Genomic DNA, 24512 nt, shown 5'->3' on the forward strand with positions numbered 1-24512 from the left:
GCTCTGGCTTAAAGTGCACTGGCTATTCCCTCTGTCTGGAATGCTCTTTCAATGATGTGGGCATAGCTGACTCTGACTTCTCAATAAGGCCCACACTGACCACACTATTTAAAATTGCAACTCATGCCTGGTGACCCTAATCCTCTGTAGCAGCTTGCTCTACATTTTCCTCTCCCTAGTATTTATTATCTTCTAACATGCTATGTAATGTACTTATCTGTTATGTTTGTTACTTATTATTTGACTTCCCCTGCCAGACATTGACAATGTTCTCTGCCTATGTTGTTCACAAATGTATCCATAAAGAATAGTGCTTTGTCATGGGTAAATTCTCAATAAATATTTGTTGAAATTGAATTGAAGTGAGTTGAATTGAATTGAGTTTAACTGAATTGGATTTTATTGAATGAAAAGACTGTCACTCTCACATTTTACTTACAGGCACATCCAAAAACTTCTATTTTCTACTGGATCATTTCCATCAGTAGACAAACATGCTTTTATTTCTCTCATCAAAAACAAAAAGCTAAATACATTTGTTGACCTCCATTGTTTTCTGATCAACTCACCTCCCAATTTCTCTGCTCCTGTTTTAGCTAAACTTGAAATAACTGCTGGTGCTCATAGTTGTCTCTAATTCTTCTCTCCTTCTCTCGCCATTGTATTCAGTAGGCTTTTGTTCTCCCCTCTCCACATAAATGACTCTTGTCAAGAGCATCAAGAACATCCTCACTGCTAAGTCTACACCCAGATCCCAGCCATCCTCTTTTTTTTTTTTTTTTCCCCACTATCAGCAGTGTTTGTCTCACACCGTTGGTCAATGGCTCCCCTTGGCATACTTTTTTGCACACTTCCAGGACACTACACTTTCCTGACTCTCTTACCTCCTTGTCTGCTTGTTCTCACTCTCCTTGGTTGTGCATTTCCCAGTCTCTAAATGTTGGAGAGCCCCACTGAGAAGCCCTTTGGCCTTCTTCTCACCCCTTGGTGATAGTAACCAGTCTTAAACCAGGCTTTAAGATCTTTCCTATGCTGACGACATCTACACTAATAACTCTCATCCAGTTCTCTGCCATGTGTATGGATTTATATACTAGACCTTTAAATCTGTTATTTCAAACTTAACATGTCAAAACAGAGCTCCTGATCTTCCCTCCCAAAGGAGGAACTGTCTCCAGTCTCAATTCATAAGAAGTCCATCCTAACAGCTGCTCAGGCCAAAGCCTTGGAATTATCCTTAATTCCTGTTTCTCTCATATCTCACATCCAGTCTATCAGCAAATCTTTCCAGCAGTTCCACAAATATGCGGCATCTGACCGCTTCTCAACCCCCACTGCCACTACCCTGCCCAAGCCCCATCTTCTCTCTCCTGAATTAGCACAACAGTCTCATTACTGGGCCTATTGCTTTCACCCTTTGTGAGGGACTAAGTGGCTAAGTTGGCTGGACTTCCTGGGTCAATAGGGACTTCCCTAAGGGGACTTTCCCCCTAAGCCAAAATGAGTCACAGCTGCAAGCTAAGGGATTGAAACTTCAACCAATCATATAGGAAGTTTAAGCTCTAGCTGCAGCCTGATGTTTTTAACCAATCAGGCCCGTCAACCCACAAGCGGATTGAAAATAAGCTAATTATATAGGACAGAAAAAGGAAAAGAGGACGGGTCATAAGGGGACATAAGCATAAGACACCGAAGCCAAAAAAGGGCAACCCTTTCAGGTCCCCTTCCACCGTGTGGAAGCTTTACTTTTGCTTTCATTTTGCTTTCGCTTTTGCTCTAATAAATCTTGCCACCTCACACTCTTTGGGTCCACGGGTTTCTCTAATCGAGCTGTAACACTCGCCACTGCGGCCCACGGCTTCATTCCTTGAAGCCCGTGAGACCACGAACCCTCTGATGGAGAAAAGACCTTCCATTGGGAGAAGACTTCTCGTCTTATTTCCACCTATAATCTCTTCAAAACATAGCAGTCAGAGTTATCTGCTGAACTCACAAGTCACTCATCTGCTCAAAGCCTCCCGGTGGCTTCTCATCTCACAGAGTAAGTCAGGCTGCTTACAGTGGCCCACAAGGAGCTTCACAGTTTAACTGGCTCTCTCGCTCTCTCTTGCTCTCTCTCTCTCTCTCTCTCTCAATGACCTCACCCTTCACTTCTTCCCCTTGCACACACTGAACATGCCACACCTCAGACATGCCAGGCAAACTCCTGACTCAGGACTTTACCCTTGCTTTTCCCTGGACCTAGGCATCCTCCCCCTAAATATTGCCAATGCACCCTCTCTACCTTCAAGTCTTTGCTCTTTCTCAAATGCCACTTTCCAAGTCCCTTTCTGGCCCCCTGCTCTGTTTCTTATTACCATTTTTTCTTTCCCATGTCACAATCTCTTCTAATTACATAATTATCTATTTTACTTTATTGTAAACCTCTTTCGCCAGAATCTAGAACAGGGCCTGGCACATGACATAGGCTCAATAAATATTAGTGGTATAGATGAAATTATTAATTCTATGGACCTTCATCCTTCATTGAGAAACAGTGGTTACAGGTAGGGAAGGGGGAAAGAATTGGCTTAAGACCTAAATGATTTACATTTACTCCCTTCAAATGTAAACAACTGCTGGCCATACAAATGTTCTTGGACAAATCTCTTTATCTCTCTGGGCTTCAGTTCTCTTATGTGTATAAATAATGGGTTGAACTAAGTAATCTCCATAAACATTCTTACTTTAGCATTCTTTAATTCCCTAAACCTCTTGTCCCTGCACTGTCTCTGGGTTTTCCTCTCTATCTCTCTCCCTTTTAAATGTTATTTATCCATTCATCAATTCTATAAGCAATAATTGAACATATTCAATGGGCCAATTCCTGGCCTGAGCCATGAGGATATATGATTGAATAAAATAAGAATTTCCACTGGGGAGAAGGTAATTGAAGAAAGGCAGCTCATATACTTCAACAAAGTGGTCACTGTTGTCCTATGGAGGCCAGAGCCTTGAGTGTACGTTGGGTGCTCGTGGGAGATGGTGGGGAGGGTGGAAGAGGATGGGGCTGGGCTTCACTCATGGCTGCGTAATGCACAGGAAATCCAGAAGCTGACCCTCTATAATAAAGAAGGCTATTGATTTTAGCAGCTTTCTGGTATCTGAGTTCTGGTTTTGTGGCTGTAGTATTTGTAGTAGTGGCAAAACTCTAGCCCCATCTCTGCTACAAAACATACAGAGAAGATGAGGCTTCTACAAAAGGTTTAGCTCATTACAGTTGGGGTCAACCTGTCTTTCTGGCTTGATGCCTATCTGAGTGAACAAACAAAAAAGATTGCTGGCTGAAGCACTCTCTACCCTGCTCACCTAAGGGCCACCTTAGGACAGCTTCTGCCTGATGTTTGGAGAATTTCCCAGTAAGCTGACTTGAGGCAAGGGGAGGACATGAGAAATGGAAGACAACAAATTAAATGTTGCCCATCCCTTCTGAAACACACAAAGCCTTTGGAACACCCTCCATTTGCAGAAGATTTATTTCTTGAATTATGTATTTAAGGGCCTGAGTCAGTCAATTATCTGCCTTCACAGACCTATCTTGCTGCATAAACAGATTTCCATTGCCTGATGCTGTCCTTAAATGGCAAATAGTAAAACACTGGGAGAAGGTGGCTGACATTGCTCTGTAGGTGTGTCTAAAGAGTCCAGTGTGATCTGATGCATCTCCAGGGGCAAACACAGATGCATGCGAGAAGAGAAGATGCAGAAGGGCTCAGCATGTATGGGAGTGGACCATCACCTCTCACTCCAAATCCTGGAGCTGCTTTCTGCTGTCCTTTCTTTTTATGCCAATGATGTAGCCAACACTGCCTGCATTGTTGTCACATCAGATTTTGGACTCTTGTAGGGATGTTCTAACATACTCCAGTCCTTGCTTTTGTGGCTTTTCCCTCAGTCATCCAGTCAACAAACCTTTACTGTGAGCCTAGTATAGGCTGCTCTCCAGGCATTGCTAGAGGAACAAAGATTAACCTGGCACCATCCAAACCTAACAAACTCAATGCTCTAGTTGGGAGACAAGCATTAAGCAATAATTACAATGCAGTATGTTATAAGCAGTAACAGAAATACGTTTAAGAAACGGAAGTGTCACAAGAAATAAAAATGTATAACTTCAAGAGAGGCAGGAACAGAGAAGATTCTCAAAAGAGATGTTATCTGAGCTAGGTTTCTAAGAATCAATGGAAATTTATCACATGGATAAGAGTCGGAACAACTGAGGAATCTGCACATGCACAGGCACAGAAGTGAGCCGCAGTAGACCCATGTGCAGGGAACCACAGGTCCTTAAAGCATTCTCAGAGTGCAGCGCAAAAGCCAAGGTGCTGAGAGAGGACAGGTTCCCGGGGCCTGCTGGTGAAGGTGGTATTTGTCATAAGGAAGTCTTTTCTTACTGACATGAAGCATCACTGGAGGCTTTCAAACAAGACAGTGCCATGGTCAGGTTGGGGTTTTAGAAATATCACCCTATAAATAGTGGAGAAAAGATCAAGCAGTAAACGTGATCAGAATGAAAGGGGGTAAGTGACAAGTGAAGGTAAGGGCCTGCAAAGATGGAGGCAGCAGACAACACTGGCATTTAGGAGGCAGAGATACAGAGCTCAGGGACTGCTGGATTGCTTGGTTGTGGAAGAAAGGGAGAATGAAGCGACAAGCTGGGTGGCAGGCTCTGATTTGGTGGCTGGCTCAGTGGTGACCCCTCCAACCTCCAGGCCTCTGTTTGGACACATGTGACAACAATGACCACCCTGTTGGAGTGTATGAACTGCCTTTCTTCACTCACATTCGTCTCTCCAGTTCTGAGGTCAGGGGTCTTATCTTATTCAACAAGTGTCCTGCCCTGTGTTTGGCTTACAGAATATGCTCAATTATTGCTTTTAGAATTGATGAATGAATAAAGGAAGTCTAAAAGGGAGAGAGAGAGTAAAACCTGGAGATAGTGCAGGGACATGAAGTTTAGAGAATTAAAGAATGTTAAAGTAAAAACATTCATGGAAATTATTTAGTCCAACCTGGTAATTATACAGATGAAGAAACTGAGGCCCAGAGCACTAAGATATTTGTCCAACGTCACACTCCTGAGATAACAAGACAGAGTAATGGGCAAGTTGGGGATGAAGAGATGATGAATTCCGTTTGGATACCATTACATTTGTGATGCTTGTGGTGGTAAATGCAGATTATCATACCCAATGTGCTGTTGGAATGTGATATTCAAGAGAAGGGTCAAGTCTAGACATACAAATTTGGGATATAGATCATACTAAGACCATACCTCATGAGAATAGGCTGAGTCAGGAGCCAGGAGGGCCACAAGGGGAGCTCTAGTAATCTCAGAGATGGTATAACATGGTAGGAAGCAGCACACCAAATTGATCGTCCTTCCTGTGCCTCAGTTTCCCCAATCTATTTTCTAAGGTTGTCGTGTGTTATATAAAATGAATGTATATTTATAAGACAGCAGTGCCTGGCATGAACTAAGCTCTAAGTAAGTGTGAAAATGAATATATAAACACCAATATTTGATGGTGGACAGAGGAAAAAGACTCAGAAAATCAGTAAACTAGGTATGACAAGAATGGTAGGAGGAATCAGGCAACTGTGGGAACACCAATGACCAAGGAAGAGAGAGTGTAAAGAAGGCAGGAGCAATTATGTGGCAGATACTAAAGAAAGACTAAAATCAGAAAGTGCCTACTGGCTTTGGCAGTTGAAAGTTCACTGGTGATTTTAGAGCCTCCTTGGTGGGTGCTCAGGGGGAGGAGGGGTGGGCTGAAAAGTGAGTTAGGGGCAAGAAGTGGGAGGGCTGATGTGGGCAGTTGGCTCAGGGTGAGGCTGGGCAAAGTGGAGGAACTCTGAGCTGCTGAACTCCATCTAGTGAGGCTCTGCAACAAGTCTCACCTACAACACAGGCCGAGTCTCTTCCCCATCCCAAAGTCATCATCTGTAAAATGAAGGCAAACTTGACCTCCACATTCCTATCAGCTATGATGGCCGAATACTTTTCTTGTTACTAACATATGATGGTGATCAAATTCTTTTTCACTTAGAAATGTACCTGAATCAGCTAGTGGCATTCTTTTTAAAATCTTGTTTTGAGTTTATGGAAACAGATGCTATGAGGGCTGGTTTATTTTTTAATTTACGTAGCGTTTTCAATGTACAATTTTGCATTTGATCCTTAGGCATGCACGTTATTGGTATTGTCACTTTATCTGTGAAGCCAACTTCAAACAACAGGGTAATTTTTCTCAAAGTCACAAGAGAAGTAACCCAAGAATTGAAGCCAGGACTTCTGGCAGGCAAATCCTGTGCTTGAGAGCTGCTGGGAGTACCTGGGGCAGGTGGCACAAAACTACTTAAGAACTGGGCCTCTAAAGAACAATTGTTTTTGTTTATGAAAAATGCCTTTCAGCACAAAATATCTTCGATATATTTATCAAAATAATAGGTTTTTCTGCCACATCCTCTTCTCCTGCAGTAGGATATAAGATTTCTCATTTGGAGAAATAGGCTTTTAAAATAAATATTTTGGCTTCTCCTGCAGTGATAGGGTGTTTAACAATATGATCATTTATATTTTATTAGACTGATGTGGCTTTGTATTCACCTAGACAATTTCAAAGCACTTTTTTACATTATTCATCTGATTCTCCTCGCCACTCTTTGAGAACGGTAAAACAGGAATGACTAATTTCATTTTAGACATAAGAATCTGGTGTTAGAAAGATTACGTGACCAATGCAGGGTCGCTCAGAATTGCTCAGGAACACCATTTAGACACTGAGTTTCCTCATCTCGAAGGTGGAGATAATTCCAAGCTTGGGGAATCATTGTGCAGCTGCCGATCAGATAGGGTCAGTAGGTCTCTAGTCTATAATTGGCACTTGTAAATTAGTGAGCATTAGGAGAAAAAAGTGCCCCACCTCCCTATCCACTCCTCATCTTTATTGTCAGGGTGTTGGTGGTGGTGTCACTGAAACTTAAGGGAAAACTGAAAATAATGCATAAGATGGGAGAGAAAGAGAAAGGAAAGAACAGGAGAAGGAAAACAGAAGAAACCTTAGCAGTAGTTAAACATTTCACAAATCTTTGCTTTGGCTGTTTCCAATGTTTGTGTAAAGTGCTGACTTCATCATTCTGTAAGTGTTTTATGGAATAATATTTAAAAAGCCCTTTGCGTGCCTTCGAAAATAGTGTTAGATAAATATAAAATACTGGGTGCATAAAAGTGGAAGACAACCTCAGATATATAGTCTATGTGTGAAAAGAAATAAAATTACTTTATTCATCAAAAAATAATCACTGTAAAGTGAAGAAAGCAGAGTTTTTTTTTTCCCCCCTTGGCAGAGTAACCAGCCTGGTTTTCGTAAGGATTAATGTGGTATAAACATGTTTATCACTAATAAAAGAGTCTATAGAAATACTGCTGCTCTTCTTCAGCATGAGGATGAAACACTGCTAATTTAATCTCAGCAAGAACAATTCATCTGTCTTTGGGGCACAAACTTGTATAGTAAGTAAAAAAATTCTATGATCAAGTAATTTATTTTATCAGGGTGTCAGGTTTAGAGTGTGACCTGATTTAATCTCAGAAAGATATCTTTTTGGATGTGGTTCCAGAATATTCTGGGTATTATCTTTTAAACTAATTAGCACCATAATTTCAAAGGATGACAAAATAAAGAGAAAAGCATGAATATCTTTTCTTAATTTCATTAGTACTAAAATTCTTGCACCAATTTCAAGAAAAGGGTAAGTTTGACTGTAAAATGCCTTACTACAAAACTGAAAGAAAAACATTTATTTATTTTATTTAGCCCAAGAAAATACTTTTGAAAAAGATAAAACGCTATATGTATAAAAAGATCACATAATGAAAAATTAATAAGTAGTTGAATATTAATATGGTAGGCTGTTTTATAACTATTAAAATTATAAATATGCTGTCCATGAAAAAGCTGGGGAAATGTTTATAATATAATATTTTGAAAAGTGTACAACAAAGCAAAGTGTATTATATACTATTATTATGTCCATGTAAAAACTCTATGTCTATATGGACAAAGCATGGATGGGAACATGAAGAAACAGAAACCATTGGTTGTCAGTATATCAGTCAGGATAAGCTAGGTTATGCTATGGTAACAAACAATACCTATATATCAGTGACTCACAACAAAAGCTCATGCTACGCGATCAGACTCTGCTCATTGTAATCATTTTGGTACCCTGGCTGAAGAAGGTTCCATCTTTACACGTCCTTCCTCAATTGTCTCAATGTTGGCAGAGGAAAGATAAGGTTGGTACTATATCTAAAAGATTGTACATGGAAGTGAAATATGTCACTTCTACTTACATTTATTTGGCCAAAGCAAGTCACATTGGCATGTCAAATCCAAAGTGGGCAGGGAAGCTAAATCCTACTATGGGATCAGAAAGAGAACCAGATATATTTGAATGACACTAACAAGCTCAATAAGATTGATAAAATAATCACTGGCCATCAGAGAAATGCAAATCAAAACCACAATGAGATATCATCTCACACCAGTTAGAATGGCGATCATTAAAAAGTCAGGAAACAACAGGTGCTGGAGAGGATGTGGAGAAATAGGAACACTTTTACACTGTTGGCGGGACTGTAAACTAGTTCAACCATTGTGGAAGTCAGTGTGGCGATTCCTCAGGGATCTAGAACTAGAAATAACATTTGACCCAGCCATCCCATTACTGGGTATATACCCAAAGGACTATAAATCATGCTGCTATAAAGACACATGCACACGTATGTTTATTGTGGCACTATTCACAATAGCAAAGACTTGGAACCAACGCAAATGTCCAACAATGATAGACTGGATTAAGAAAATGTGGCACATATATACCATGGAATACTATGCAGCCATAAAAAATGATGAGTTCATGTCCTTTGTAGGGACATGGATGAAATTGGAAATCATCATTCTCAGTAAACTATCGCAAGGACAAAAAACCAAACACCGCATGTTCTCACTCGTAGGTGGGAATTGAACAGTGAGAACACATGGACACAGGAAGGGGAACATCACACTCTGGGGACTGTTGTGGGGTGGGGGGAGGGGGGAGGGATAGCATTGGGAGATATACCTAATGCTAGATGATGAGTTAATGGGTGCAGCACAGCAGCATGGCATATGTATACATATATAACTAACCTGCACATTGTGCACATGTACCCTAAAACTTAAAGTATAATAATAATAAAATAAAATAAAAAAAGATTGATAAAATTACAGATGCTTTTTCAAATCTTTTATAATGTTAAAATATATTTTTATTATTATTACCTCAGATTCCACTTGTGAGCCAGAAATTGGGACTTGATGATGTATATGATACTAATCTTTCAAAGAAAGGCTTTTAACTGAAAATTCTTTAACATGCATATTCTTTTATTCAAATAGTTTAAATGGATCAAGATGATAAACATTTTCACATTAGGAAATACAGTTTGATTGAAAAATATTTCTGGCTTCACTCATTGTAATATGCAATTTGTAAATTACATTAAGAAAACAACTTGCAAGAAGGCGTTCTGTTATAAATATTTATAAATGTAGTTAGAAAAATACATCTTTTGCCTATGTACAATAGAACAATTTGCTTGCTTCAGCAAGCAATCAGCAATAAAGAAAAAACATGTCACATTGGTAGGGTTTTAAATATTTCAGTTTGTAAACTCCTGAAAAACATCAGTTGAGCATGAATGGAAGACAGTATGATGTACAGCAAAGGACACTGGCTTTGGCATCTGGTAGATTCAAATGCTGAACCACATTTATTACACTACCTGGGGCAATCAGGCTAACTTCCTCCACACAGTTCCCAGCACATAGTAAGCACTCATATTTGTTTCATAATTCTTCTTTATTTCTATCATTTCTGCATTATGAAAAAAGTTTTCTCTTGGCTTGTAAGATAGTCAAATTATACCTGAATATAAAAACCAAGGGCCGAGTAAGTGTCTGCAATAAGGAGTTTTCTATTTTTTTTTTTTTTTTTTTTTTTAGCATTCCTGAAAACTGCCTTACTGACATTAGAAATTCTATCTAAAATCTGACTTATGGATTTGACCACACACCCCTAAGCCCATAAATTCAGTAATTGCCTGTGGTGAAGGACCCTACTTTTCCCTGTGGCCTCTATTCTCTGGACCATGTCAGCCATCCTCTCCATGGAGGACCGGACTGTGTTCAGTCCTATGAAGGCAAACACAGGATAAGGAAAGGTTTAGGAAAGGCCAGGGAGTATAGTTCCAGGAAAGTAAAAGCGTAGGAGTGTGGGTTCTGAGCTTCTCCAAAGCTAATTGAAAGGACCTAAGAAAAGAGTTCTAGAAAGAAAATGAAGACCTCACTTTTTTCTTTCCCTGTTAGCAATATAAATGGGAGTTTTTATTCCTATATTTTTAAAGAGAATTGCTGAGAATGGCATGTTTTTCCTTCTCTGGCTCCTCAATTACTGTCTGTTCCACAAAATAGATAAAAAGAAAAAGAATGAAGGAGAAATCTCATCCCCAAAATAATTTTAGTACAAGTTCTAAATGGAACCCAGGGCCCTGGAGTGATGCCGATGCTAGCGGCTGATTCTGGACAATCCTGGTTTTGTGCTGTGGGAGAGCCCAGAAAGTGTGTACCAGGATGGGGGAGTCTCTCAGTTTTGTAAAAATTGTTATAAATGAGTTTCCCGCCCTTGATAACATTTTTTAGGCTTTTTGGGCCTTTCTAAATTCTCCAAAAATAATTTTAAAAAAGGAAAGTGTGTCCCTGTTATCGCCTTTAAGCTAAATAAAATTTATCTGGATAAAAAAATTATTTTAAACAAAGTTAGTGAACAGTAATTTTGGTTGTAATTGACCCATTCTTTCATTTAAACTGACTCAATTTTAATGCTCCTTTGGTTCAAGGTGGCTAGCAGTAGCAAAAAGGAAGCCACAAGAATTCATTCCTTTTAACTGTCTTACCTTTTAACACTCAGGTGACCCAGAGAGTTTGGAATTTCCTTGTTGGCATTACAGCTCCCAATGACTGCATTAACAACAACAGCCAAAGTCACTTTTTCCACATGAAGTGGGAATACGTAATTGTATAGGAATATCTGGTTATCAGTGATATTCACAGAATCTTCAAAGAAAGGAAATGAGAAGGTATGTTATTTGGCAAAGATGACACCAACATTCTCCACAGTGTTACGGTGTTAAAAAGTGGAAGCTATTTCCATGAATTCTTTCACAGTGGGTTTGATCATTATTCTGACAGAAATGGATGTTTTGGGAAGGTTGTCGCTAAACTCTCACTGTCATTGAGAGTTTAGAAATCTTCAAAACTGGGGAAGATGGCTCATATTAGTATTTGTCTCACTTCATTTACTTATCCATTTATTCATTCTGAAAAATGTTATTGAATACTCTTTTTTCCCCTTCTGTTTCTACAGATGTGTTAAAAAATGGTCTCTAGGAAAGATTTGGACTCCAGGGTTCTCCTTTTCCTCCTCCTTTCCTCTTCCTTCGCTCTCCCTATATAAGGTTGATCTCATACTAAGAAAAGTAAAAAGCAAGGAAGGCAAAGCTCTGGTCTTCCACTGGAAACGTCTTCACCTGTCTTTCCACTGTAGGGCCTTAAGCACAGCCTGCCTACACTAGCACAAGACAGAGGCACGTATAAAAGCTGGCTCTGGGGACTCATTCTCAGCTCTGATCTAGCATTTATCACAACAACCCCTGGTTCTCTTTGTTCTGAGATATTTAGCTGAATTTCACATAGTGGTGATGATTGGTACACAATCATATAGCATATAGCAAAGTCTCATTTGTCTGGCACTGTCATATTATCAGGATGCTGAGGAAACTTACATTTATACAGTTAAGAAAATACCTCTTTTACTTTTACAATTTCTTTACTCTTTCACTTTGTTTTGATTAAACTATTTCCAAAATTGATTAAGCTCTTGTCTCGTTGCTTAAACAGTGCGCAACGAACATATCTTAACCTTTTTTATTGCTTATTCTGATCATTAAGCACCTTAATTACTGCTCAAATGCTGTAATGCAGTTTTAATGTCTCCTCCCTGTGTTGTTCATTATTATAGTTCTTGTCACTGAATCTGCAGCCAGAAGTATTTCCCTTCTTACTTGTGGTTCTGGCCTGTCAAACTAGACAACCCATGGTTAGAATTATCTGTAAAATAAGGGCCAATAAATACTGAGTGGTCCTCTTCAACATTGTCTCACTGGTGAAGTACATAAGTCATAATACATGGAAAACTGCTTTATAAGAACTTTCTAAGTTTTTATAATCACATCAACTGAGACAAAGTAGATGCATCCTAAAGGGTATCCTGAATACCTTTTCAGAGGCTTTGGAACATAGTTTGCATGACTGAATCTTTTTTAATATTGAACTTTTAAGTTAAAAAATTTTTAATTGACATGTAATAGTTACATAATTTATGGGGTACATAGTAAAGTTTGGATATATACAAGGTATAGTGATTAGATTAGGATAATTAGCATATCCATTGTCTCAAACATTTGTCATTTCTTTGTGTCAGAAATGTTCAATATACTCCTTGTAGCTATTTGAGACTATATGTTATTGTTAACGATAGTCATCCAACAGTGCTATGGAACATTAGAAATGATTACCCCTACCTAGCTGTAATGTTGTATCCTTTAAGAAATTTTTCCCTATTCCCTCACCCCTCTACCCTTCCCAGCCTTTAGTAGCTTCCATTCTACTTTTTACTTGTATGAGATCATACGAGAGATGAGATTATATCTCACTCACATATGAGTGAGAACATGCAGTGTTTAACTTTCCATTCCTGGTTTATTTCATTTAATGTCCTCCAGTTTCATCCATGTTGCCATGAATGACAAGATTTCATTCTTTTTTAGGGTTGAACAGTATTCCATTGTGTATATATGCCCCATTTTCTTTCTTCATTCATCTCTTGTTAGACACTTGGGTTGATTCCGTATCTTGGCTATTGTGAATAGTGCTGCAATAAATGTGGGATGCAGATGTCTCTTTGGCATACTGATTCACATTTATTTGAATAAGTGCCAACTGGAGGGATTGATATATCATATAATAATTCTGTTTGTAGTTTTTTGAGGAACTTCCATACTGTTGTTCATAGTGGCCATACTAGTTTATATTTCCACCAATGGCATATAAGACTTCTCTTTTCTCTGCATCCTCACTAACATTTGTTAATTTGGTTTTTTTTTAAATAATAGCCATTTTAACTGGGGTGAGATGATATCTCACTGTGGTTTTGATTTGCATAACCCTGATGACTAGTGATGTTGAACATGTTTTCACATATTAGTTGGCCATTTGTGTGTCTTCTTTTGAGAAATGTCTGTTCAGAGCATTTGCTTATAATTGTATTATTTGCTTTTTTGCTATTGATGTTTGAATTCCTTGTAACTAATTTTAACATTAATTCTTCCAGTTCATGAACATAATATGTTTTCTATTTTTTCAAATCTTCTTCAATTTCTTTCATCAGTGTTTTATAGTGTTTTTGTAGAGCTCTTTTACTTTCTTGATTAATTTTATTCCTAAGATTTTTTGGTAGTTATTGTAAATCCAGTTGATTTCTTCATTTACTTTTTAGCTAGTTTGTTGTTCATGTGTAGAAATGCTACTGATTTTTAATTCTGCAACCTTACTGAATTCATCTTCTAAGAGTTTTTTGGTAGAATCTTTAAGTTTTGCAGAATTTTACATCCTCCTTTCCAATTTGGATGCCCTTCCTTTCTTTTCTTTTTTTTCTTTTTGAGACAGAGTCTTGCTCTGTTGCCAGGCTGGAGTGCAGTAACGTGATCTCAGGTCACTGCAACCTCTGCCTTCTGGGCTCAAGCGATTCTCCTGCTTCAGTCTCCCAAGTAGCTGGGACTACAGGCACGTGTCACCAAGCCCAGCTAATTTTTGTATTTTTAGTAGAGACGGGGTTTCATCATGTTGGTCAGGATGATCTCAATCTCTTGACCTCAGGATCTGCCCACCTTGGCCTCCGAAAGTGCTGGGATTACAGGTGTGAGCCACCGCACCTGGCCTGATGCCCTTTCTTTCTTTCTCTTGCCTTATTGCACTAGCTAGAACTTCCAGTACTATGTTACATAGTACTGGTGAAAGTAGGCATTCTTGTCTTGACTCAGATTATAGAGGAAAAGCTTTCAGCTTTTCTTTCCACTTTTCCCCATTGAACACAATGTTAGCTGTGGGTTTGTCAGTTTGTGGCCTTTATGGTGTGAGGTACTTTCTTTCTATACCTAATTGCTGGGTTTTCATTATAAAAATATGTTGAATCTCATCAAATGCTTTTTCTGCATCTATTGAGATGATTAAATGGTGTGTCTTTCATTTTGTTAATGTGATATATTACTTTCATTGATTTGTGTATGTTGAATCAACCTCGCATCCCTGGGATAAATCCCACTTGGTCATGGTATATTATAATGTGTTGTTGGATTTGGTTTGCTAGTATTTTGCTTAGAATTTTTGCATCTATGTTTATCGGGGATATTAACCTGTAGTTTTCGTTTTGTTGTTGTTTTGTCTTTGTCTGGTTTTGGTATCAGGCTAATGGCTGATGCTGGCCTTGTAGAATGAGTTTGAAAATATACTCTTTTCTTAAATTTTCTGGAATAGTTTGAGAATTGGTCTTATTTCTTCTTTAAAATTTGGTAGAATTCAGCAGTGAAGCCATCTGGTCTTAGACTTTTTTTTTGTTGGGATACTTTTTATTACTGATTCAATCTTATTAGTAATTATTATCCTGTTCAGCCTCTCTGTTTCTTCTTGGTTCAGTCTTAGTAGGTTGTATCTGTCTAGGAATTTATCCATTTCCTCTGAGTTTTCAAATTTATTGGCATATAGTTGTTCATAATTGTCTCTAATAATCATTTTTATTTCTGTCATATCAGTTGGGACATTTCCTTTTTCATTTCTGATTTTGTGTCTTCTCTCTTTTTTTCCTAGTCTAACTACTGGTTTTTCAAACTTGTTTATTTTTTCAAAAAAATGACTTTTTGTTTTGTTAATTCTTTCTATTTTATTAGTCTCGATTTCAATTTGTTTACTCTGATCTTTATTATTTCTTTTCTTCTACCAATTTTGTATTTTCTTTGTTCTTGCTTTTCAGTTCCTTCAGATGCATTGTTAGGTTGGTTGTTTGAAATAATTCTGTTTTTTTTAATGTGGGGATGTATTGCTATAAACTTGCCTTTTAATAGTACTTTTGCTGTGTTGCATAGGGTTTGGTACGTTGTGTTTCTATTTTAATTTGTTTCAAAAAAACTAATTTTTTTCTTAATTTCTTCCTTTACCCACTGGTCATTCAAGAGGATGCTATTTACTTTCCATGTATTTATATAATTGCAAATGTTTCTCTTGTTATTGATTTCTAGTTATTCCATTATAATCAGATATATACTTGATATAATTTTAATTAAAAAATTTTTTAAGATGTATTTTGTGTTTTAACATATAGTCAATCCTGAAGAATGTTCCATGTGCTGATTAAAAGAATGTGTATTCTGCAGCTGTTGGATGAAATGTTCTGTCAATATCTGTTATGCCCGTTTGGTCTATGGGGCAGTTTAAATTCAATGTTTTTATTAATTTTCTTTTTAGATGCTGTGTTCAATGCTGAGAATGGTGTTGAAATTCCCAACTATTATTGTATTAGGATCTAGCTCTCCTTTTAGATCTAACAATATTTGCTTTATATACCTGTGTGATCTGGTGTTGGGTGCAATTATATTTACAATTGTTATATCCGCTTGCTAAATTTGATCTTCTTTATTATTATATAATATCATTCTTTGTCTCTTTTTATAGCTTTTGAGTTACAGTCTGTTTTATCTGATATAAATGTAGCTTCTCCTGCTCATTTTTTTTTCCATTTCCATAGATTATCTCCCTCCATCCCTTTACTTTTAGTCTATGGGTGTCTATAGGTGAGATAAGTTTCTTGTTAGCAGCATATAATTGGGTCTTTAAAAAAATTCATGCAGCCAGTTCATGTTTTCATTAAGAAATTTAATCTGTTTACATTCCAGGTAATTATTGATAGGATAGAACTTACTTCTGTCTTTTTATTGATTGTTTTCTGGGTGCTTTATATATTCTTTGTTCCGTACTTTTTTAGTATTATTTATTTTTGAAGTTTGGTGGGTTTTTGTAATGACAATAATTTATTTATTTCTCTTTCTTCTTTGTGTATCAGCTCTACCACTGAGTTTTACAATTTAACATGTTTTTATGATGGGGGCTATTGTCTTTTTACTTCCAGATGTAAGATTCCACTGAACACTAGACTGATCTAGTGGTCATAAGTGACCTTAGTTTCTTAGTTTTTGTTTGTCTGAGAAAGGCTTTATTTCTCCTCATTTCTGAGGAATAGATTTGCTGGGTATAATATTTGTTAACAGGTTTTTTTTGTCTTCAGTACTTTGAATATATCATCCCATTCTCTCCTGGCCTGTAAGGTTTCTGCTGAGGAATCTGCTTTTAGTCTAATGGGGATTCCCTTATATGTGACTTGACACTTTTCTCTTGCTGTTTTTCTAATTTTTTCTCTGTCTTTTGACAATTTGACTATATTTTACCTTGCATAGAACTTGTTTCAGTTGAACCTGTTCGGGATATTTGAGCTTCCTGAATCTGAATGTCCATTTCTCTCCCAAGACTCAGAAAGTTTTCATCTATTTCATTAAATATGTTTTCTAAACCTTTTCCCTTCTCTTCCCCTTCTAGAACCCTCTTAATGTGAATATTTGTTCACTTAATGGTGTTCCATAAACCCTATAGGCATTCTTCACTCTTTGTTTTTTGTCTGCCAAAGGTTATTTTTAAAAACGTATCTTAAAGTTCAGATATTCTTTCTTCTGGTTGGTCTAGTGTGTTGTTGAAACTCTGTATTTTTTACTTCATTAATTGAATTCTTCAGCTCTAAGATTTCTGTTTGATTCTTTTCTATTATATCTATCTCTTTGTTGATTGTTTTCCTGTTTTCATCCAATCGTCTATCTGTATCTCTTGTGTCTCACTGAGTTTCCTTAAGATTATTATTTTACATTATTTTTCTGGCATTTCATATTTCCTTATGATTTGGGTCTGGAGAATTTTTATGTTCCTTTGGAGGTGTTATTTTCCTTGCTTTTCCATGTTTGATGTGTTTCTAAGTCAATTTCTATGCATCTGGTGGAACAGTCACCCCTTCCAATTTTATGGCATAAATTTCATAGGGAAACACTTATTCATATGGCTGGGTCTTGGTGTATCAGTTGGGTGGAGTGTGTTGGTTTTGGTTCTGGGTGGATACAGTAATGTAGTCTCCATGCAGTTTCTTCCGTTATAATATACACTAATGATGTTTGTGAATGTATCAGTGTCCTAGGCTGCAAAAGTCTGTGGTGGGAGTGATGTGGCTTTGCCAGGGATGGACTTGCCAAGCTGTTTCTCAGGCTAGGGATGCATGTTTGCACAAAATGGGTCAGCCAACTCTGGGTCTAGCTCACTGGGGTTGGAACTACAGGGCTGTAACTGTGGCCAAGGTTTAACTGTGGCCAGGGTTATGGGAATGTGGCTGTAGAGCTGGCTTGGAGGTGTGTTCCCCTGGAGTGGGACTACTTGGCTATTTTTGTGGCTCAGAGTGTGACTGGACAGCTGCTCAGCCTGTCTAGGGTTGTGTCTGCCATGGGTAAGTCCACAAGGTTGTTTTTCAGTTCCTGAGCATGAGTGCAAGCCTACAGAGCAGGCCTGGGGTGAGAGTCTTCTAAGGGAAGGCCCACACACCTGTTTCTCAGGCCCTGGGCACTGACATGTGACTGCTTGTACAGCCCAAGGGCATGTTTACTGGCAGCAGACCTGTTGAACTATTTCTCAGGCCCTGGGCATGGGTGTTGGGCTACTGAGCAGGCCTGGAGGCCATGTCTTCTGGGAGTGAGTCCACTGGGATGTTTCTCAAGCCCTAGACATAGGTGCCTGGCTGTCTGGTCAGCCCAGGGGCATGTCAGCTGCTCAGCACCTCAGTGGCTCTTCTACTTGAGGGAGGGCATGCAGTAGTTTGGCTGGCTCAATGGAGGGTTCTCCCTAGGTGAGTCTGCCAGACAACTTCCCTGTCTGGAAGTGCAGGTGAGCAGGGCACACTCCACTAGTGACTCTGGTCTCAAGATGGCTCTATGGTTCCACAGCTTGGTTCACTGGGGGTGGGTGGAAGTGTGGAGTGACACCTTGTGCTCCTGGTCCTGGGCAATGCATCTGTGTGAATTCCTGACAGCTTCCAAAACTGGGCTCTGGGGTTGCGAGGACTGTGGGATTCTACTGTTATAAGCACTGCAGGTGTTTGTGGTGGCAATGAGGGCTGGTGGCGTTTTTCTGATTACCTTTTCTCCACAAGGGGAAGTCCCTCCGGACTCTGAGCTGGTCCAGGTGAGGAAGACAAGGCTATAGAGGCTAGGTGCCTCTACATTGCCCTCTTGGCCTTCCAATCACCACATATGCCCCTCCCCCAACCCTGCTGCACTCCATTGCTCTCCCTTTAACACTCCAGTTGAATCTTAGCTGTTTATTTGTTGCCTTGTTCTTTTTTGTGGAGGTTGTGGGGATGAGCACCAGGCATCTCTAGTCAGCCATCTTGTTGACATCACTCTTCTCTGAATCTTGAATTTAATTTATTCTCTGCCCAGTTATTCAACATAGATGCTATCAAGGTCTTCTTGATGATATTAAAGCAAATGAAAAGGACTATGTCTATGGGATAGCCTTCATCTCACTCATGGTTCAATATCCAGGTCTCCTGTCTGGTGCTAAGAAACACCTGCAATAAAGTAAGAGTGTGTTCAAAGTGGGGTGCTGCGGGGAGCTGTAGGGCAAGAGAGAGAACTTAGAAGTTGCCCATTTGGAAAAAATAAGCATATCACTATTCAAAGATTGTACAGAACTGGAAAATATGCATGAGTCAGAATTTCTGTCCATCTCTGTATCTTCATCACCTCCTGTTGCTGGCTCTTTGCAACATGCCCTGGGCCTCATTGCTGATTTGGAAATCCTATGAAGTTATTAGCCTGTGAACTGGCAGAAGACATGAAGAAGGGGAACTTCAACTCTTCCGTAAACTTTAGTGTGTGTTCCTCTTTTTAAAAAAGACTTGGAGGCTGGGTGCGGTGGCCCACGCCTGTAATCCCAGCACTTTGGGAGGCCGAGGCGGGCAGATCACGAGGTCAGGAGATCGAGACCATCCTGGCTAACATGGTGAAACCCCATCTCTACTAAAAATACAAAAAATTAGACGGGCGTGCTGGCGGGCGCCTGTAGTCCCAGCTACTCGGGAGGCTGAGGCAGGAGAATGGCGTGAACCCGGGAGGCGGAGCTTGCAGTGAGCGGAGCTGAGATCACGCCACTGCACTCCAGCCTGGGCAACAGAGAGACTCCGTCTCAAAAAAAAAAAAAGACTTGGAAAACTAACACTTTACAATCTTTGGTGGTGTGACTATGTACTTTTCCTGCTAATCTATAGGCTTCACAAGATCAAGTACTTTGTCCTTTACCTGTCTAATCCCCAGCAGTGCCTGGTGCTCCTGGGCTCTCTTACCTTCTTGATCTTCTAAACTCTGCCAGTCTTCAGTCCTTAATTAGCATAACCATTTCCAGGCTGGGGATCCTAAATCTTAAATTTGCAAAGGGCTGGGATCAGCTTCCCTCACTTTTACTTCTCAATTCACTCTCTAGTATCCTCATCCAATTTCAGGCTTAAGCAATTTGCTTCTGTGTGAATGAACCCTAAATAAATATCTCTACACAAACCATTTAAATTAATTCCTTTGCATTTCCTTTGTCAAGTCAGTGATCATTGCTTACATATGTAAAAAGAAAAAAAAGTTGATTATTTCTTTTATTCTTAGGTTGAAATGTAAGCAAATCTTCTAGGAAGGAGATGTCGATTTTAGTACTAGCCTTTTAAGTAATTTCCTGCCTTCCTTTACACTAGCTATTAATGTCTTGGACCCTCAGTTTTCTTGGCTGTAAAATATGGGGGTTGAACTAAATAATTTCTTCAGCAATGCCAAGCTTTAAGATGCTATAATATTTTATTGATTACAGGAATTTAACCTCATTTAATTGGCTCAAAGAACTACTATCAGAATTTCTTTAAAATAATATTGTTTTATTTGTCCTATTATTTTTCAGACATTTTTTGCTCTTTACATTGGATATTTTTAGTGATAAAATATTGTACACATGCAAACAAGTAAAGAGAATCATACAACAGACACTTGTATCATGTATGATAATGTACCTGGCACACAGTAGGTGAATAATAAGTACTCTTGAAAGAATGATCTGGACCATCAGAGATTAACTACAGTTGCTATAAAATAGCTGTGATTTTCCCAGAATGGCCAGCAGAGGGCAGACTTGCACATTGACAAAACTGACCCTTGGTTTAGGTAAATTACCTTCGTGTCTTAGCTTCCTTGGTACAAATTAATTATTGTGAAATTGTTTAGCACATAGCCAACAGCTGATCTATGTACCCCTTGTTAACCATATTAAATGAACACAACTACTATTCACAAATTGTTCAGAGACTTCAAAGTCAGTGCATTGTCAAATAACAGTTTGGAAAATTTGCAGTATTTAAACCACCTATCTAGATCACTCTAAATCTCCCCAAATCTTCTTTGCCAGTTGTAGCTATATTTCTAAACCTGGTCATTAGGAGTAGCAGAGTGATGGTCTGAATTAATTATCAAAGTTGCTGAATATTTTGTTTCACTAGTTAAGTATTGTAATCTCTCTCTCTCTCTCTCTCGATCTGTTAACAAAATATATATAACCCCCCCATCCCCCCCACACGCATATCCATTCTTTATGCCCAGAGGAAGCCACTGTTAACAGTTTTTTTAATCTTTCTTGAAATTGCATATGCACATATAACCATAAATATATAGGGTTTTTTAACCTTAAATGGGATCACAAATGCATGCAGTCCTATAACGTAATTTTTTTTAATAACCATGTAATCATCTACAATATATCTGTGTTAACTAGTAGAGATCTTGGCAGAGAGCAAATGACCTGAATATTTCTGATCTGATTACTAGGAATCCATCTGGCCCAGCCAACACACTTAATCCTTTGTTGTCTCTTGTGTGTAGATATGTGTTTTCAGTGGGAAGCCATAAAAATAACCCCTGAATCTTGGTTATCCTATACTTTGTGCCTCTCCATGCAGGTGGAGGATTACCACAACAACAAGATGCAGCTGTAAGAAAATAGGCTTGCTTTGCAGTGTGACTGAGCACCACAGCCAGATCAGAACCAGAATTTCCAATGCCAGTCATGAGGATTCTCTTTCCCATAAATCCCTCTAAATTTTATATTTCTCGCTGTGGAAATATTTGCCTTTGAATTTCTCAATCTCTATTTAAGGAAAATAAATGGAAAATAATTGTTTAGATTCAAGAAATGCAAAGGTTACTTTAGCTTTTGCATTGCATTTGTGCAGTCTAACAGTAAACCCATTTTATAACTAGAATTTATATATAGTACCATGTTCAACTTCTTTTACTACTGGTCCTTCTGTGTCAGAGATCCATAATCCGTGGGCCATGGACTGGTACTGGTCTGTGGCCTGTTAGGAACTGGGCTGCACAGCAGGAGGTGAGTGGTGGACTAGCAAGCAAAGCTTCATCTGTATTTACAGCCACTGACCATTGCTTGCATTACTGCCTGAGTTTTGCCTCCTGTCAGATCAGTGGTGGCATTGGATTCTCATAGGAGTGCAAACACTATTGTGAACTGCACATGTGAAGGATCTAGGTTGCATGCTCCTTATGAGAATCTAATATCTAATGATCTGTTACTGTCTCCTATCCCTTGAGATGGGATGAACCATCTAGTTTCAGGAAAACAAGCTCAGGGCTCCCACTGATTCTACATGATGGTGAATTGGATAATCATTTCATTATATATTATAATGTAATAATAATAGAAATAAAGTGCACAATAAATGTAATGCATTTGAATCTTCCCAAAATCATCCCCACCCCACCCCACTCTGTGGAAAAATTGTCTTCCACGAAACTGTTCCCTGGTGCCAAAAAGTTTGGAGACCACTGCTCTATGTTACACCAATATTAACTGACACTAACAGAAGTGTTATTTACCAGAGTAAACACATGAAGTTATTTTATATACATTTTCACAGAGCAAGGTCATTTTGGTAATACCCAAATCCATACAGCATACTATGTTTTTTCTATGATTATCATCATGGACTCTCCAAATTGGAAAATAAGTCCATCTGGTCCAATTTTACATTATATATTAGCAGAGCCTTGCTATGCAAAATTAATCTTCAGACCAGCAGTAGCAGCAGCAGCAGCACCAGGGAACTTAGGCAAAGGCATATTAAATTCAGAGGACCCGCTCCACACGTGTCGAATTGGAATTTTGGGGAGTTGGAACTAACAATCTGATTTAACAAGGACTTTGGGTGATTCTTGCCATACTAAAGTTTGAGAACCATTGATCTATAAACTCCTTATTAGTGATCATTAGTTTCTGCTTAAATATCTCCTTAATTAGGAAATCTACTACTTCACAAAGCAGACCGTTTCATTTTAGAACATCACTTCTTGTTGGAAAATCCCTTCTTATTTAGATCCAAGTCTACCTTCCTGGAGCCTCTATATACTAATTGTTTTGCTCAACAAAGAACACACACAGTGTTGACTCCATCTTTTATATGATGGTGAGTTGTGGTCAAACCCAGCTATCCTGCTCCTCTTCCTCCCTCCATGAGTGTCCTCCTTCCCCAACAAATGTCCCTCTCAGGTTAAAAAACTTTAGTGGTTTTTAAATGTTCACCACGCTGCATTTATCTCTTTAATATTCTTATTGTTCTCCTTTAATGATGTTCCCTTTGTCACCATTCCTTCGAAGTGAAACACTTCAAAGAGCACAATAAAAAATAAATAAATAAAAATTTTTAAAATAAATTTAAAATGAGAACAGAACATAATCCTTTAAGTGTGGTCTGACAACACTTAGAGGGTAAAACAGATAGATACCTCTGTTGAAAAGTAAGTGCCATTATTGGTTTGGGCTTGGACATTCTGTTTATAAGAGGCTTTTTCCTTTATAAAACTGCAATCTCTACAGAAGTCAGGTTTTCTTCTAAAAGGAGTTATTTATTTGGGTTAGTGACTTATTGTTTGACATTGTCAAGATAATTTTAAATTCGTTTTACTTAACCACAGACCATTATAAAGGAGAGGCATTTCCTTTGCTTTGCATAAATCATCCCTCCACCATTAGGATTCCCCAAGATAGGAAAGTTACATACCTGGGAAAAACCACGGTGGTAAATGAGGGTCAGTCTGATGACCACTGCAGCCCATGACTGTGCTGAAGACAGATGACCTTTGCTTCCCCTCAGCCTCACCACAATGTTTCATTGGCCAGTGCAAAAGAAACCGGGACGCTTCCTCATACTGCACATCTTTATCTGAGAACCAAAGGACAAATATGGGTGTCACATGCCAGCTCCTTCTACCTCCTTCTGAAACCAGAGGGCTGGATTGGGACCGTGCTGTTTAGTTCACAGATTTCAGGGAAAGTGAATTCTGAATAATCATTTTTATTAGATCTTCCTATGTGTAAAAATCTTTGGTGAGATTTACAATCTCATTTAAAGTTCTTTCACAATTTTCATGAAAATTGAGTGATGTGTAATAAATAAGTTATTTTTTTCCTTTATAGCTAATGCTTGACTTTTTTTCCTTTGATAATATAGCTTATGAAGCAGATAAATATGCCAATACCCTTGATTTTAAGTCTTTCAAATAAAAGACCACAGGGATAAACTGACACATGAGAGATGGATAAATGTATGGACACATACATGTTCAACAGTTGTTGTTTTGGAGATTATGGCACAGAGTCATCAAATGCTGGCTAACACTAAATTAGATTTCCCTGTGAGGTGGTAAGCAACCTGTTGTGGGAAGTAATCAAGCAGGGACTAGATATCCATCTATCAGAAAAAATGACTTGCTAGAGAGATATGGCATATCCTTTCCAAATTTAAGGTTCCATGACTGTAGAGAAATGAGGATAATGGCTGTTAATGGTTAATGTTTACTTTAGGAAAGCCACCAAACTAAGTATTCTATATGCATTAACTCATTTAATCCAGAAAGAGATGCCTCTGAAAATGGAATTTTAACAATAGAAATTTTAACTTTGCCTTTCTGCAAAGAAAATGCCAAATGAGAAAGTTGTATTGTTGATATACGCACATATTCACAAAAGACCGCTATGTAGGGAATAAGCTTTTGAAAATAAACACACTATTGCCTCTAAATCAGTGAGCAGTATTTCTAAACCAGGAGATTTAATCCTCTGAAATTA

The 24512-nt window shown here is 38.5% G+C and overlaps 1 long non-coding RNA gene across 1 annotated transcript; it reads left to right on the forward strand.

Annotated features, from left to right (window-relative positions):
- Nucleotides 1–1829: 1829 nt before the first annotated feature.
- LOC112133348 (uncharacterized) lies at nt 1830–23958 on the forward strand. The gene is made up of 3 exons (XR_002914992.2): nt 1830–2041; nt 22762–22851; nt 23539–23958. It is a non-coding gene; the product is annotated as an uncharacterized LOC112133348 (long non-coding RNA).
- The last annotated feature ends 554 nt before the right edge of the window (nt 23959–24512 follow it).

The sequence above is a fragment of the Pongo abelii genome, chromosome 1 (genome assembly GCF_028885655.2).
Source record: "Pongo abelii isolate AG06213 chromosome 1, NHGRI_mPonAbe1-v2.0_pri, whole genome shotgun sequence".
NCBI lineage: Eukaryota > Metazoa > Chordata > Mammalia > Primates > Hominidae > Pongo > Pongo abelii.